Source organism: Rutidosis leptorrhynchoides, chromosome 3, assembly GCF_046630445.1.
Source record: "Rutidosis leptorrhynchoides isolate AG116_Rl617_1_P2 chromosome 3, CSIRO_AGI_Rlap_v1, whole genome shotgun sequence".
Lineage (NCBI taxonomy): Eukaryota > Viridiplantae > Streptophyta > Magnoliopsida > Asterales > Asteraceae > Rutidosis > Rutidosis leptorrhynchoides.
The window spans coordinates 636,570,982-636,590,740 of NC_092335.1; the positions used below are offsets into that span (position 1 = coordinate 636,570,982).

Sequence of the window (19,759 nt, forward strand, 5' to 3'; positions counted from 1 at the left end):
TGATGTTTACCCTTGATTGAATTCCACGAGTTGAGGTTGTACCTCTTCGTCCCTCATTTTTTCAATCCATTTGGATATTGAATCGTCTGCAATGAAACATTCAAACGTGCATGCAAATCTTTTGTCAGAACTTGAGTTTTATCAATCAAATCAGTTTTCGGATCCTTTGCAAATTGGTGTCCAAGTTCTTTCACATTTTCTATCATACTCCTTCCTTGTCCAAGACAAATCTTAGTGTTATTATGTGTTACAATTTTTTATTTTTTTTTTATTTTTGGTTTTCTCAACATCTATAGATCATTATTCTATTATTTTTTTGATTTACTACCAACCAACCATTCAAATACTATATACTATATTCTAACTTGATCAAAATCATTCTCGATTGGATTCATAAAAAAGCCTCGCGAATTCGCGGGCATTAAGCTAGTTTATTTTAGTATGATGTGATTTAAAACTAAAATTCATTAAAATTTTTGAGTCCAATAGATATTGAACACATCACCTAATCGTTTTCTAATCAAACACAACCTTACTAAACCGTGCCTATCAAACAGACGTATCAAGAATAATGAATTATTAAACCAAACCATATACAAATAAATTTAAAATCTTTCAAACGAGACAACAACATTTAGTTACCATTACATTATTAACTACCATATAAAAAAACATGAAGAAACTCCTTAAAACGATCGAGGTTTAGCAACAATGGTCGAGTGCTTCAAGATATGCAAACTAAAGTGTCCACCTTTTTCGCTCATATCAATCTTAGCTTGTCCCGGTGGTGGCAACAAATCGAAATTTTGCACTAAAAGTCCAAGTGTTATACCAAGGATCGGCGATGCAAGAATAATCCCGGGGCAACTTCTTCTCCCTACCCCGAATGGTAAATACCTAAAATCGTTCCCGTTAGCTTCAACTTTTGCTTCCTCTTCCAAAAACCTCTCGGGCCTAAACTCTTCGGGCTTTTTCCATTGGTCCGGGTTATTGGCTAACCACCAAGCATTGACCAAGACCTTGCTTTCAGCTGGAATGTCAAAACCACCGAGTTTAGCGTCGTGTAGGTTCATATGTGGGACGAGAATTGGGATTGCCATTCGTAGACGGAGAGTTTCTTTAACTACAGCTTGAAGGTATGGGAGGTTTTGGACATCTGGCTAGGTGATTTGGACACCCGGGCCGAGCTTTGTGTCAAGCTCGTGCCTTAGCTTGGCTTGAATCTCGGGGTGGTTCACGAGCTCGGCGATTCCCCATTCGATCGACCATATAGTTGTCTCGATTGCTATTACACAAACAAAATAAACATATAAGAATCACATTCAAATATTTATCTCTTACATTTCAGTTTTAAGGTTTTACTAATAACATTGTCAAGCAAAATCCAAGATTGGATCTCAGTTATAAAAATATAAGTTAGTAGAGATGTCTAGAACTTTATTTTTTTTGACGAAAAACAATAAACTTTTATAACCAAAAAGAAGCTTCATCAAAAAGATGAAAACTCCTCACAACTTACAAACAATACAAACATTCGAACACGTCTACCACAACAAACTAACGGGAGTTCACAACTATAACCTACATCGAAACACAAAGGCACAACAACGCAAACAAACATGACCAGCTAAAACAATAAAAGAGGGTAACCAATCTAAATTATGATGAAAAAGATTTGAAATCATCTAAAATAAAAAAGCAAGGCGAATCGACAAAACTAACGGGCATGATACATATTAAAGTTGAAGGTGTGTTAGGTGCAAGATCACTATACTTTTTAAAATCACTATCAATGACAATTATATTATCAATATTTTTTTTCTTTTTCGAAAAACAAATATATATTTGAATGTCACAACTAAAAATTATTTAATGTCACATAATAATCTCTTACTTTTGGACATATTTCTTTGCCTAAAGGCGACATTCTTTTATAGGTGAACAGAAATACATTTATTTGGCTAAATGTCAAATACAAGTTGCTTTGTTTATTTGACTTTTCTATATCGCATCAAAACTTTGACATATTTTTTTTCCCTTTTAAAAGGCGTGTGGGATTTAATATGATAAACTCACCCACCAGTTTCATAAGACGGGTGGATCTAAACAACCGCATTTTGATGTGACAAACTTTGGTGGGCCACTACATTTTGATAAAACGTCACAATTTCACCATTTTATCAACAACCCTTCATTTTTTGTTTTTGTTTTGTTAAACAAGGAAACCCTCATATAAACGAGCACATTGGCTCCCTATAGAAGGTAAAACCTCTGGTAATCAAGCCTCCCGAGCGCGAGACCTGATACCGGGTGAATTGCGCATTATGCGCACCCTCTAATCACACTCCCTTTTTGAAACAACCCTTCATTGTTAATAATAAACAATATACTTTTAGCCAGGATAATAGACAAAGTAGATAACATAAAAACACGTTAGCCGATTGGCGTAGCAAAATCGTAACAATAATCATAATAATAATAATAATAATAATAATAATAATAATAATAATAATAATAAATAAATGATGGTAAATGAGAGACATACCAGCAACATTAATGTTTTCAACAATGTATAGAACATTGTCTTCATTAATCTCTCCCTTCTCTTTAGCTTCAAGAATGTGGTCCATTGCACATTTTAGTTGATTATTATCTAATCTCTTTGTGCTCCCAATTTTCCTGTTTTCCCAAACAAAACATACCAATTTTAATTCACCAATATATTGATAATGAAAGAACCCTAGTCTCTATAAAACATGTAAGACCACCTATTTAAAAAGCTTACCTAGAAAACACTAAAACAAGTGCCACCAATAATCGACTAATATAAAAAACATGTAATGATCTTGTTCTAGTCACTTATGCAATTTGAAAAAAGTTGTTGAAAAATAATACGGAGTAAGTTATAATCTTAACCCTCAAAATCAAACCAAATATCATCTCATATGAATATTCATCCACTTATAAGGTTTTTCTATTCAGACCATTCAAAAAGAATGAATATTTTTATTCAAATGAACACGACTAAACAGAATTAATTCGTGATTAAACGAGCCTAAATGATATTCCCAAATTTAGAAAGCCATAAAATTGAAAAAATGACTTTACTTTTTTTCATCAACAAAGTAATCTTTGAACAACTGAAACCTTCTCTTTAACTTCTTTACACAACTTCAGATACCCTTTCAAAAAAGGTCTCAAAACAGGTATAAAATCCCCATAATTATACTCAAAACTTTGGGCCAATCTACTCCTTTCACCATTCAATGCTTTCAACTTCAAAAACAATGGATCATTTTCACTTTCAAATCTTCTATCAAACATTATCCTAAACATATTGTTATACATCATCAACTGCAACTTTTTCCTAATAACTACACCATCTTTTGCAGCTGCCACGTCATTCTTAACATCCTCAACAACCATTGCAATCTCATCTTCCCACCTTTTTCTGTATTGTTGTACAACTATGTTGGTGAAAAAATGGTACTGTCATTATTCTCCTCATTTTTCGCCAATGTTCTCCGTACACCGTAAACACCATGTCTTGTCCTTTTCCTGAACAATAGTGAAATGTCACATGTATCATAACTTTTTTAGGTTGATGGTGCTTACAATAATAGTAGTTTTTAGCCATGAATTATCAAACGTGCTTTTAAAGTATTGTACAATAATTCAAATCACGTTTGATTGATGTACGGCTAAAAAACGATTATGTACAAATCACTTCATATTTAATTATTAATATTTCTGATAACAATCTTAAGAGGCATAAAAGTCTTGTACATAGTTATTTATTTAATTTTGAGTGACATTTATGAAATGTACGAGACATTTATGCACCTTAACGACTATGTTAAAACTATAATTAAGAAAATCTTTTATTTTATTATTAATTAACAAATGTACCATTTCAAAAGTGAAGTAACTTTGATCGGTTAAATCAACTCAATATAAGCCCCTTACAACTCAAACTCAAACTCAAATGCAAGTGTTTGAGATTGCATTTTCAAACTTTTTATTTTTTTTTTTATTTTTTTTTTTAATTTTTTTTTTTGCGTTTCAAAACAACATCTTGAAAAAGTATCTGATTTGTCAAAACAGCAAAATAACGATAATTAAATTTTCCCAAACACGTTTTACTAAATATTTTAGTTTTTGCTAACGTAACAATTAAATAATGGATTTTTCTAAGTTGTCAGTTGACACGCTTTAAATGTCGTTAACACATGCTTAGAAGTGTTATTACACATCTGAATAACCGCCCCTTTAGTAATAATAATTATCCACACTTTCTAAATGTCTAAATAACGACGGCCGTTAATCAGAAAAGTCCCTAAATAATTTCTTCAAATCCCAATTCTAAACACCTAATACTACTTGTACGGACACTACTAAATCGAAGTTATACTATACAAGACAAACTGATAGTTGCACATAATACAAACATTTACCTGTGAAAATGTCGAAAACAACGTTACGTGTACGTAACCCAAACTCAACTCCTTGTGTGTGTAAAACTTCCTTTGCTAAATCAGGGGAAGACACTACAACTAAGTTTCGCTGGCCCATTCGTAAATGGAATATTTGACCGAATTTTTTGGCGTAATCGGATAAGTTACGGTGGTTTAAATCGTCACCAATTTGTAACCAGTTACCGAAAATGGGCACCGGGATTGGGCCTGGTGGTAGTTTGAATTTTTTGCCGCGAAGTTTGGAGATTAAAATTGCACCAATTATCGTTGCGAATAAAGCGATGAGTGTTTTTTTCTAGTATTAGGAGATCCATGGTGGATTACTGTGGTTTGTGATGGATGTACGTTTATTTGAATGTGAGTGAATGAATTAATGAATGAAGCGAAATTGATTTTTTATAGAGGTGGTTGAATAAAAAGTGGTAGGTGAAAATGGTATTGGATACACGGTGTCAAGGTTACAAAATTCGCTATTCGGGATTAATCGGTCAGGACTTTGGAAGGATTAATCGGCTATTTGGGGATTAATCGGAGATTAATCGGATTGTACTGTATACATTTAAATATTAAATTTTAAAAATTATATGTGTAACTATAGAAAAAAAGCATAAATATAAAGATAATTTTTAACATAATTGTCTAAAATTGTTCATTTTGCTTTAAAACTATAAAATTCTAGTTTAAATTCATGTTAAAATGTTAAACATTTTTTAATTTGACTGAATTTGATTACCAAATTCGATTTTGATCCATCAATTGACGTTGACCGTTTAATTAAACGGTTTTTTGAAAATCGGAACGGATTACTCCTAAAAATGATTAATCGGGGATTAATCGGCGAGTAATCGGGTTTTTTTACAACACTGCACGGTGTCAATCAAGGTTGACGAAATTATTAGTTTTTTATAGAAAAAATGAGAATTATATAATCACTCCTTCCAGTATAACTTTTCAGTATAACTTTTCAGAGTATTTTTTATTTAATTTTAACTCTAAATAATTTTATTTGTATTATATAATACTTGATGAAATTCATATATATTAAAATACAATTAAAAAAATCCATTCATATCATGTATAGTCCTAAATAATTGATTTTTGTAATTTAATTAGTTAAAGATTACGTGGATAGTCCCTGTGAATAGTTTTAACGGATTCAGTTAACCTTTGTTAGGGTGATGGATGAAATTGAGACTTTAAAATTCTTTTAAGAATGAAAAATGCAGAAAATAAAACACAGTGATGAAACGAACAAAAAATGAAAAACACATGGACGAAATGGGCAATTTTGTCTTTACGTTAATTAATTTACATTAAAATTAAAATTAAAACAATGTTTACACAACTACAATAAGAAATAGTCCGTAAATAAGTAGGTGTGAAGGAAGAGAGTTGGATCAGTGGTAGGTGAGACTGCGCCCATTGGTTCAAGAGTGGTTTAAGTTTGTTCTTCGTTTTGGTTGTCAAATACTAACACGAACCCTTTATTGTGATCCATTTTTTTAAAATACTTTTACACTTTTCAAATTTTTTTTTTTTTGAAACTTAACATATTTTAAAGTTTTCAATTTAAGGATATACGTAATAATGATTATACTAAGAAATATAGAAAGATAAGGTGTGACAAAATTAATGTATTTTTTTTTTTTTTTTAAAAAAGCCAAAAATTATATTAGAAAAGAACCTGTACAAGAATAAACAATACAATCACAATTGACAGAACTATGTCTGCATCTAAAGCTCAATGTAACCATTATGGAGTATACACTATGTATGACTATATGAGTATATACATCTCACTATCTCATCTAATACTAGGATCACGATTAGAGAGTCCACGAGTTGAGGCTGTCCAACTTCCGTTAACCTACACCAACACGATTATCTTCCCCTATTACATAGAATGAATGATTGATGAGCCATTATTGATGAGCCATTGTTGCCATTTCACGGATAACTTCTTTGACCTTTTTGAAATCCACTCAAAACTTTTAACTTGTATTTCGTTGACGATATTAGGGACATCGGTATTCTTGTTTTGAAAAACCTTTTGGTTGCGGTATTTCCAAATCAAGTACTCGGTAATCCATTCCACGGCTTGCAAAATCTTTTTCCCGCCATCATCCCGAACGAAGTTGCTATCACCATTAAATATTTCGACAATGCTAAGATTAGATGGACTACCAAACCCCCACCAATGATAGACCCTATCCCATACATCATAAGCGAACTTGCATAAAATCATTGCATGCTCAATAGATTCTATTGAATCGTCGCACATTGGGCAACGACCCGTATCAAGGTCAATGCCCCGTTTATCCAATTCTACTCTCACAGAAATTCTTCTACGTTTGACTCTCCACGCGAATACATTAAGGGATTGTGGAACCAACTTGTTTACTTCTGTCTCTACACCACTAGAATTACTACCAAATAGTTTTTCATCAATCAAATGTGAAAGTACCTTGGTGCAGTATATTCCTTTACAATGAAAGTTCCACTTCCACCGATCACGCTTACTATTGTTGAACACAAAAGTATTAATGATGGCCTGCAATTCTTCTAATTCATCAAGTACCCGTCCCGTAGGAGTTCTAGACCACAGTACCGAACCATTCCAGTGTAGTCTATCGCCTACCAAAACGTCCTTCACATATTCCAATTGATACACCTCGCTAATCTATCTTTAAAGCACTTGTCGCCTATCCAACGGTCTTCCCAAAATAGTGTTTTCCTGCCTTCACCAATCGATTTCTCGAAAGAAAGATTATAATTAATACCATATTTTACCAAATCTTTACCTATATTAACAATGCATCTCCAAGGAGAAGAATTTTTATAGGCTAAGATTTGGCCCGAAACACATAAATCCGCCCCCTCCCGTAAATATTTGAAATAATTTTGACCCAGTAAGCTTCGCTTTCGGTAAGAAACATCCACCACCATTTGCCCAATAAGCCCCAATTTTTTTTTTTTACTTTCAATGACCCGATATTCAACCCCCCGTCCCCATATGATAAGAGAATATTTTCCCATTTGACCCAAGTCATTTTGTCACATTCACCCGCCCCTCCCCAAAAGAACTTACGTCGCAAACTTTCGAGTAAATTGATGACATGTGAAGAAGCTCGATAGATAGAAAAGTAGTACAATGGCAAGCTACTAAGGATAGATTTAATGAGGGTTAGGCGTCCCCCAAATGACAACGTTTTTGCTTTCCATTCTGAGAATCATTTTTTGAATTTTTCAATAATGGGGCTCCAACCTTCCGATTTATTCATCTTCGAACCCACCGGCAATCCCAAATAAGTGAATGGAAGAGTTCTACTTTACATCCGAATACATGTGACATGTTTGTAACAGTCTCAAACGGCACATTAACACCATAAAGCCTACTTTTAGATATATTGATCTTTAAGCCTGAAAATCCTCAAAACAATTCAAGAGTTTCATTGTATTACTTACATTCTTTTTAGACCACTCACCGATAAAGCTAGATTGTATCGTCCGCATATTGAAGATGAGATGAGATCACTTTATTTTCCCCCACCCCGATCCCTCTTAAGAGACCATTATCAATCGCACTTTGTGAAAGAAGATTGAGGCCTTCCCCGGGTAAGATGAATAAAAAAGGAGATAGGGATCACCTTGCCTAATTCTGTGTTCAAGTTTGAACTCCTTGGTTGGAGAACCATTCACAAGTACGGAAATGGATGCCGACTTAAAACATGATTTAATCCACCCATTCCACTTTGATCCAAACCCCATTCGGCTCATAATATAAAAAAAAAAAAAAAAAAAAAATCCAATTTACTCTATCAAATGCTTTTGCAAAATCCGCCTTGAAGATGAAACACTTCTTCCTTTGATTTTTAACATCTGTCAAACTTTCATTTAGAACAAGGACTCTATCTAGAATTGAACGATCCTTCAAGAAAGAGCTTTGCTCACAACTAATCAATTTAGGTATTACCATGCGAATTCTATTTGCAAGAAGTTTTGATATGATCTTGTAATAACTACCAATCAAACTTATAGGTTGATAATCACCTAAATTAATCGAATCACAGGTATTTGGTATCAAGGTCATAAATGACGCGTTACACCCATGTGATATATCACCCTTGTCCCAAAACCATGAAATAGCCTTTAATAGATCCCCTTTAATTACATTCCAAATTTTCTTAAACAATTTGAAGTTAAAACCATCCGGACCTGGCGCTTTAAAATTATCGCAACTTTTAATAGCGTTCCAAACCTCCTGCTCGTCGAACACAACTTCCGGCGCTGCGGCTTCCTTTGATGAGATCCTGTTCGGAACCAAACCAGCTGATAAAATGGGACGGCGTTGATTGCTTTCTTTGAACAAATTATTGAAATGTTTAAAAACTTCCTCCTTTACCAAATTTAGATCGTCTTCCCACCGCCCATTAATATGTAACCCCTGAATAAAATTTTTTGTTAAGCCTTCTTTTAATGGACGAATGGAAGTACTTAGTATTCTCTTCACCTTCAACTACCCATATCAGTCTCGTCCTGTGCTTAATCATAATATATTTTATCTTATCTTTTTCAAGCCATTTATATCTTGCCTCCATCCATTTTAGCCTTTCATCCTCATCGATTGTCCTTGACTCGGATATCTTTTCCAACTAATCAGCCTCTCGTCTAGCCACATCAATTTCCTGGTCCAAACTCCCAAATTATGTTTTACTCCATGAATTCAAGGCATCCTTGACATTCTTTAGTTTTTTACCAAAGATATTATCTGGCCTTAGGCTCTCAACCGGAACGTTCCAAGCATTAGAAATGATAACATCTACACCTTCCATATTTAACCAACAATTAAAGATCTTAGTTGGTTTCGGACCATAATCTATAACATCCTTTCTATTACTTTCGAATGAAGTAATAACTTTGGGACACTCTTGCAAGCACATATGCAAGCTCCTATCGTGGTCATATAAAACAACTAAAGGCACGACTAAATTATAACCGAATATATGCAAGCCATTAAAGCTTGCACCGACCACTTGACACTACTTGATACTGTGATCCAACCTGAATACATTACAGATCGTATTTTGGAAAGATTGGATGACTATTATCAAGGAGTCATATATGTTGTTAATGCTAGAGAAAAAGCAATCAGCTTCACTGAACTTCATGAGAAGTTGATTTATCGTGAACTTATTCTCAAATCACAACCCTCCATCACTAACCTATCAGTGACTGCCAATCCCACTTTTACTCGCACCTAACCACGTACTCCATCATACAATACACGCACTAGCAGCAACACCTATACTCCCTCCAAGCAGTCTGCTACCTACACTGGATCCCGTCCGTTTTAGGCAAGTGTTAATGGTGCCATGCTAAAGGGCACTCCCTTCAAAAGTGTCTTGTATTCGTAGAAAGCCACCGCTCGATTAACCCTTTTGCGTATAGACCAAACATGCCACAGGTTTATAATACGCAACTAAAACCTTCATCTTTTTCGGCTCAATGGTTACTCGATTCTGGTGCCTCACATCATGTCACTCAGGACCTAGCGAATCTAGACTTCACAATCCTTATAGTGGTACTGATAAAGTTATAATTGGGGATGGTAAGGGTCTCACTATATCACACACTAGTTCGACTAAAATACCTACACACTCTAAACCATTATCTGTTTCTAATGTTTTATATGTTCCTTCTATTCATCAAAATATTTTATCTGTTTTTCAACTATGCCTTGGAAATCACTTGCTAATTGCGTTTACTTCTGACTATTTTGTTATCAAGGATTCGCTGACATGAACTATACTTATCATGGAGCCACCTAACAACGGAGTCTACCAACTATCATCATTTGTCTCAAACATTATTGCTTATTCTACTGTTCGTGCTTCACCACAAGAATGACATCATCGTTTGGGCCATCCTTCATTTGCTATTTTCAAGTCTTTACTCAACTTGTTGAATCTATGTATTCCTAATAGTTTATTTTTCAATTGCAATGCGTGTCAATGTAATAAAATTCACAAACTTCCTTTCAATAATAATACTTTGATTATGCACTCATCTCTTGAACTTATTTATTCGGATGCATGGACATCACCGGTTGTATCTTTAGATGGCTATAAGTACTATGTTATCTTTGTCTATCACTTTACACATTACATATGGCTTTATCCCCTCAAACGAAAATCGGACACCAAAGATGTTTTCATTCGGTTCAAGGCTCTAGTGGAAAAACACTTTGCAAAACCCATTAAAACCTTATACTCTGATAATGGTGGCAAATATATAGCCATGGTATCCTGTCTTTCAGACAATGGCATTACGCATCTCACATCCACGCCACACAAACACACACCAGAGCATAATGGTTTTGCTGAACATCAACATCAACACATAGTTGAGACCGGGCTATCCTTGTTGTATCACGCAAAATTGCCAACTAAGTTTTGGTCCTTTGCATTCACCACTGCATCATACTTAATCAACCGACTACCCACCTCTACTCTTTGAAATACCTCACCTATCAATCTCTATTTGGCACCTCCTCGAACTATCTTAAGCTACGTAGTTTTGGGTGCTTGTGTTATCCATGGCTTCACCCTTATACCACCAACAAACTAGATACACGGTCACAACCATGTATCTTTGTGGGATACTCAGCAACTCAAACAACTTACTACTGTCTTGAACCCACCACTCATTGAATCTACAATTCTAGACATGTTAAATTTGTGGAGAATGAGTTTCCTTATCCCAAACTCTTTAACATCACCACTCTACTCAAACAACTTGCCTTGGATTCTTGGTGCACGCTTGATGTACCAATACTCTCCGAAAGTAACCCTCAAATACAAACCCTACCTCCACCTTCTGATCCCACTTCACCTCCAACACCATCCACTCATACCCCTCAAGTTTTCGATAACACATCTCTTGCCCTTACCCCTTCTATCCCACCACCACCTACTAATACTATATGTTAGGTCCAAAATGATAGTGTGTAAAAGTAGAATAGAAATGTAAAGGATGGTTTAACGACCCGTCAAAGTACACTTGACGACCATCGTTATCTTGGTCCCACAGCTTGATCATAACTCTATATGAATTTGATAAATAACCTTGCATTCTTTATTAAAAAAATAATTTCCTATAAAGGAAAACTACCAAAATATGTAAGTTTAGAAAAACCATACATAACTTCTTAACCAAAGTTGACCAAAAAAAGTCAACAAACACCCACAATTTAATGTATCAAAATAGAATGCAAGTTAATGTTTAACAAAAGCTGCCATCATAAATATGCAAACTCTCTAAGCACAGCGGAAGCAATCAATCATGAACCTGAGAATAAAACATGCTAGTAACTGTCAACAAAAATGTTGAGTGAATTATAGGTTTAATTATTGCAAACAATATTTAATTAAACCATAAAAATTTATGTTTGAAAACATAAAGACCCATTTTGGACCACAAAATTATATGCTCGAAAACATATAAAAATATTATTTCATTAACCCGTGAGCCACCTGGTAACCACTTAACCAATTTCACCCTTACCAAACACAATATACACTGAACAGGTGTATCTTCAAATAATTATGAAGTACTAATACATTCTGATTATAAATTGCTAGTGCAACTAGCTCGAAATGGGGTTGCCAAACTCGATAGATCTATCCATAGGATTCGCGTTGACCAGTAGAAACCAGTGATTACAGTTACCAGACTAGGAAATATTTTCGTTCAACTCTCAATGAATAACTAAAGCCAACTTCCACTTGTGTCCAATATGAAAAATAAAATGCATGTATTCTCATTCCAAAAGATATAAAATAGAAATATGGGACTATAACTCACCTTAAAGCAAATGAAGTAATAACATAGAAATGTGAGCATCAAATGATAAAGTGATCAAGAATGATCACAACGCCGACATAAAAATAAAGCAGGTTGATATAAATAACTAACTTAGGTCAAGTCTTAGTATGATAGCTATAGTACTTGTTGCAAGTAAACATAGAACAACACTCAGTATGCTTCGGTTTGATCAGAACAGCGTAAGGACACGTACTTTATATTTTTAGAAAGTTTCTATTTTAGGAAAGTTTCTATTTTGGAAAGTTTCTATTTTTGGAAAGTTTCCATATTTAGAAAGTTGCTATTTTTAGAAAGTTCATAAGTTAGGAAAGTTTCCTTAATTAGAAAGTCAACAAAAGTCAACTGAAAGTCAAAGTCAATCGAAAGTCAACTCAAAAGTCAACCTTGGTCAAACATAGTCAACATTAAATTTTAAAGTATAAATTATATTAATAACTAATAATATAAGTTATAATGTTATTTAAAATCATATATGTATAATCATGTCATAACATAAGTTTAATTAAATTAAATTGAATTATTAAAGTTAACATAAGTTTAAATGATATAATTAATATAACATAAGTATTTAATTAATTAATTAAATATTAATCATAACATAAGTATTATTAATTAATAATAAATTTTTAATCATATCATAAGTATTATTAATTAATAATGAATTATTAATCATATCATAAGTTTTAATTAAAATTATTAAATCATAAGTATTTAATAATTGAATTATAATTAAATAATAACTAAGCCTTATAATAATTAAATAATTAATTAATCTTTATTATAAGTCTTATTATAATAATCTCATAACATAAGTTTAATACTTACCATAAGTATTTTTCATTAATAATAAAAGTATTATTAATCATAAGTTTAATTAAAGTTTCATCAAACAAACTGTAATTAATAAATGATATAATAAATATGTATATCATAAGTCTTAAATTAAATTAATCACTTTTATATCATAAGTAATTTATTAATAATGAGAATCATCATTTATATCATAAGTTAGATGTTATAACCATAAGTTTTAATTAAAAGTTCATCGGGTCATAACTTGAGTCCCGGGTATCGATTTTCGGCGAGTCTTATATATATCTCCGCCTAACCAACCCACCCGACACATTAGTGCACTCAAGAACACCCCAAGAACATCCACTAAGTCGTGACCAACAGCCCTAATTCAACTTGGAGCTTTAATCTGAAATGTCCCGTTCATATCAATTATAAACATTTCATATTAATTGGTTTCGTTGCGAGGTTTTGACCTCTATATGAGAGGTTTTTCAAAGACTGCGTTCGTTTTTAAAACAAACCATAACCTTTATTTTATCGACAAAGGTTTAAAGGACATAACCTAGATTATCAAGTAATGATAATCTAAAATATCACACTTACACACGACCATTACATAATGGTTTACAATAATTAATATGTTACAACAATGAAAATTCTCGAATGCAGTTTTAAACAAAATTATACAAATATGGACTCCAAATTTTGTCCTTAATTTAGTATGCAATAGCGAAAGCTCTTAACAATCACCTGAGAATAAACATGCTTAAAACGTCAACAAAAAATGTTGGTGAGTTATAGGTTTAACCTATATATTTATCAAATCGTAATAATAAACCACAAGATTTCATATTTCCATTTCTCATAAACAACATGCATGCACATAGCAATCTGTATAAAAATCATTCATATGGTGAACACCTGGTAACCGACATTAACAAGATGCATATAGAATATCCCCATCATTTCGGGACTCCTTTCGGACATGATAAATTTCAAAGTACTAAAGCATTCGGTACTTTGGATGGGGCTTGTTGGGCCCAATAGATCTATCTTTAGGATTCACGTCAATTAGGGGCCAGTTCCCTAATTGTGACGACCCGGAAATTTTTGACCAAATTTAAACTTAATCTTTATATGATTTCGACAAGATAAGCAAAGTCTGTAATGTTGAGTCTCGAAAATTTTGGAACTATGTTCATATATTCAATTACCCTTTTGACTATACTCGACGATTCACAAACGTTTATGTACATATAGATATGTATATACAATATATAGTTATAATAGTTGAAAACGTTAACAAAGTATTAGATGTATAATACTTTACATGAACGTATTTGTTTCAATATATGTTTAACATATTCATCGAAGGAATTAAAAGATTATATCAAATGATTGTATTATCAGATACATTGTGATATGATTACGAACCTCTGTTGAGAGGTCCACGTTGATTTAAGAAATCGTTTCATTTTAACGGCATACAGAATAAATGGTAAAGTAATCTACGAGTGAGAACAAAGTGTCAAATAACGAGATTTAGACAAAAGTTAGTGGAGAATTAAATTTCATAATATTCTATTGATTTAATTTCAAACGTGTGAAAACGTTTTTATAATAGGAATTGATTGTTAAAATGTTTTTGACATAATTTGAATATATATTTTACAAAGTGATAAAATATAATATTAACTTGGTCATAAAACGTTTTGATTTAAAACAATATTATTAAATATACTTTGATAAATAACGAGAAAATAATTTAAAGAAGCAAATGATCAAAACACTCGAAAGTTCAAGATACACTTTAAGTAATATAGTTTATTGATAATTTAAGACTATATTTTGACAAAGGTACGAATCACGAAACGTAAAGTACAAGTTTTCTAAACGTACAAAAGGACGTTCGAAACAACCGGAAACGGGACATAAGTCGAACGTCAACGTACAAGTTATCGGACCTAAAATTACAAGTCAACTATGCACATGAATATAATATAATATATATATAATTAATATAAATTATATATATTATATATATATAATAATATGTCGACAAGCAAGAAAACAAACGAAAATGAGCTGTCCAGGCAGGCCATGCGATCGCATGGCATTTGCACTGGAAGCCCATGCGATCACATGGGCATCAGATTCAGGAAATGTATATAAAACGCGATCGAATTATGTTTGGTTCTCACACACATATCAATATCTATATTACTCCGTATTATATTTTATATTTATTATTTATATTATTATTATTAAGATTAATATTATTATTAATCTTATAGTTAGGAGTATTATTATTAGTATTATTATACATAAAATACTACGACGAGGTCATGTGCGAATTATTTTCAAACGAGCTTTTCGAGCGGGATAGAGCTAAGGAAACTATGGGTTATAGCTATGGAGGTTATGGGTAATATTCATGGGTATTGTTCGCAAGTCAAACCTAGTGTTTATCATCTCCGTTGCGTCTACGTACTTTCCTGCAATATTGATAAGTGAGCATTCATATCTTATCTTTTATATATTAATAGGGTATTCCTGTCTAATGCTCGAGTATATATGTTTATGCATGCTAGTATGCTTTAATTTTGTCGATAGATAGTGTATGATGAATCACAAATTTGATACATATGCTACTGATATAAAGTATATGATATGTAAGTCTTTGGAAAGCTATCGAAAAATTAATAACTTTTCATTTAGAAATTGCGTGATTTCGATAAACGGATTAAAAGATATGGTCAACTGAATTATGGTTAACGTTAATTGAAATTGTGTTTGAAACTGTAAATTAATATTTAAACAACTTGTCTATGAAATTGATAAATTGGATTTTTAGATATTACTAATCGAGTAAACGAATTTCTATATAAAGCACGTTTTGTTTTGTTGATCAATTGTCAAAGTTGACTGTCTTATCATGTTTTAAAGCTTTATAAACAATATAATCTGATTTTACAAGTATTGGAAAACTATATGAAATGTTAAAATATATTCAATAGCCATGATCATTTAAATATAATATAACTCCTGAAAAAATAATGTTTTGAGTTTGATAAACTACAATTCGTTCAACTATCAAGACTTATACTATGTTAATATAATAAACATGTATAGATTTAAAGATCATATTGGGTTAGGTTGACTTTTTGAGATGACTTTTGTTAACTTTTGTATGACGGTCTCAAGCATTAGGATTGTGATACACTATGACCAGACCTAGCTTGTTAGATATGTATTGACCAACATATGTTCTCTAGGTTGAGATCTACGGTTATTTTGCATTTTGAGTTTCGGTCACATTTCGGTGAATGACCTTATGTGCTGCTAAGGTGAGTTTCATTTGCTCCCCTTTTAAATTCTTTTGCATTATATATTTTCGGTGAGAATACATGCACTTTATTTTAAACGCAATGGATACAAGTACATACTAAATTCTACACCGAGTTTGAACCGAAAATCCCTTAGCTTTGGTAACTAGCAACTGCCGGTTATAAGAACCGGTGGGCGCGAGTAGTTATATATGGATCCATAGGGCTTGACATCCCCATCTGTTCCCAGTATAGAAACCCTAGCCTGAACTATAAAATAGATGTATACTATTTAAGTTTAGTACACGTTGGATTACGTGTATTGTACATGTTGGTTGCATGTATGTTAAAACAGGGGTACTTATTATAACGTTAAAGCTTAGTTATCAGGGTGCTCAATCTTGTAGAATATTTTGATAAACGTTTCTGGATGAAACAACTGAAATCTTGTGATCCACCTTTATATACAGATTATGCGCAACATTAAAACTATGAACTCACCAACCTTTGTGTTGACACTTTTAAGCATGTTTATTCTCAGGTTCCTAGAAGTCTTCCGCTGTTTGCTTATATGTGATACAAGCTATGTGCATGGAGTCATACATGCTTTATTCGAGAAAACGTTACATTCACAAAACTATCACCATGTATCTTATTTTGATTGCATTATCAACAGATGTAGTATTGTAAACTATTAATTACGGTGATTTTCTATATGTAGAAATCATCAATCGTCAAAAACCTTGGAATTTGATATTCAATTATGGTGTGCCTTTTCAAAAGAATGCAATGTTTACAAAACGTATCATGTAGAGGTCAGTACCTCACTGTGAAATCAATGAATGATGTATTCGTCCAAATGGATTTGGACGGGTCATCACAGTTGGTATCAGAGCTTGAGGTCATAGGGAACCAGAATTTGCATTAGTGTATTTAACTGGTAATTATTAGGATGCATTAGTGAGTCTGGACTATGATCGTATTTGTTTTTACCGATTTTTGCTTATCATTTCTTGTCAGAAATTATTTGTCTATCATCTTAAGTGTAAACGCGTCTTACTGCATTGATTGCATAAATATTGTATAGACAAAATTCATATCTTAGCATATCTATTACAGTAAACTTTGCCTAACATCTTCCGTAAAATCCTCCGTAACTTATGGGATTCTGGCATTATAAATACATATGTAAACTATGTATTGAGGAATACCAAATTAGTTCTATAATCTAATTCATTCCAAAAATCTTTTCCTTGATTACACAAAATGAATCGTGTATCTAGTTCAAATTCCTTAAATTCTGACAGCTATTCCGATATGGATTTCCACTCGAGCTCCGAAAGCAGTGTGACCGGAATGGATCAACCAATTAGCCATCATCTATTCTGGATGAATTGGGGATGGGTTCGTAGTCTACTTAATCATTGGAGACAAGAAGAAGGTAATCCCTTCCATCCACCACATTCCCCTCTTGGCGAGGAACTTGAAGCACTTACCGGCGAACCTCTTCGTAATACCATTTTCTCTCTCATTTCCAGAGTATCTCGTCATGATTATATACTATCTCAAATTCTAGATCTTATCCGTCCGCTCATCCGAACCTACAATCACCCCGATGTAATAGAAGAAGTCAACGAGCTTCGCGCTCGGGTAGTGGCTTTGGAGAATATGGTGCAAAGGTTACAAGCACCAGCAGCATCACAGGCATCAACAGTACCAACATCATCAACACCAACAGTACTATTACCACCACCAACAACAACCTCCGCATCCCACACCTCAACATCACAATCTGTACCTCGAGCATCAATGTCATACTCACCATAGATATTAAGGAGTATCAATAACAATAACCGATGAAGTATTGATTCACAACTTCATTGGAGAAATATTCTGCGGCGATTATGTAATCTCTAAAGTCTTAGAGATTATTTATTCCAGCCATAACCGTAAATTAGATGAGTAGACCGAAACGATAGAAGGAAGAGTAGAAACCCTGACCGGAATGGTGCACAATTTACAAGCTAGACTTGTTTTACCAGCAGTATCAACAGTACCGTCAGTATCGCCAACACCGGAAAAACCTGTAGCACTACAAGTTCTGCCAATTCCATAATCACCAACATCATCACAAATCAACAACGCGTATATGGTATCAACGAGTTATGAAGTATTAAATCATTCCCCCTAAAGAAATTATATGTATATTATATATATATATATATATATATATATATATATATATATATATATATGAATTTTGAGATCAAAATAAATCTTTCGTACTAAGCTATTATGTATGAATTGAAGAAGGGTAGTTACTACTCGGTTAAATTCATATTACTAATATGCTATAATGTACATCCTTCTTCAACAACTTAACCATCGTTAACTACAATATCGGTTTCAATTCAATAAATTCCATTTCATAATAAACCAAGTGTATTATTCAATTATATGTTTGATTTTACACTTTCATCTTCGATGTACTCGAAACTTTCTAAAAACATCATTCGTACCTTGCGAAGTTAGCAAGAGTTCCATGAGCACCAATATGATTTACTGAGGAAATATCAATAAAACTGAATAATGAAGTATTGATTACATTAGTGAAATACTCAGCGAAGATTATGAAATCTTTAATGTTTTTGAGATTATTCATTTCTAATCTAGCTGAAAATCAAATGAGCTTAATATGATATTAACTCATTAAATCTGCATTATATCCGAAGAAAATATACATACATATATTTTCATAAAGACTGTAATAAAATTCTCTGGTACAAAATATTACTTGTAAAACTTTTAACGGGTAGGTAATACCCGAGAGATATATAAATTCACAATTTATATGTTTCATTCTTCAATTCCGATTCAGCAAATCAACTTTGACTTTTCATTCGAATAAGCCTTATTATAACTGTGATATATACATTTCATCTTTTCGTCATCGTTACCGGGGAACCGTTTATATTCCACCACATTAGCAGAAAACATACCAGCAACATCATTGATCTTTAACTTTCCAAAAAATCATTATATTCATTGAAATCCTATCATGTACTCATCTGCATCTTGTAACGGTAATTGTCATACCAAAAAGGTTCAATCATTATTCTCGAATTTCCCAGCAATTCTACGCCAACAGTTATATATGTACATATAACGTCTATCTCCTAGACTTACACACTTCGAATGTGAAGTTTCTGAAAAACACCCTAAACTGCGAACTAGTTCTCCGAATTTTGGAAAAATGCTGATGAAGCAGCAAAAACTGTA

The 19,759-nt window shown here is 32.9% G+C and overlaps 1 pseudogene; it reads right to left on the minus strand.

Moving 5' to 3' along the window:
- Nucleotides 1-686: 686 nt before the first annotated feature.
- LOC139899083 (trans-cinnamate 4-monooxygenase-like) lies at nt 687-4,789 on the minus strand (annotated as a pseudogene).
- Nucleotides 4,790-19,759: the final 14,970 nt, after the last annotated feature.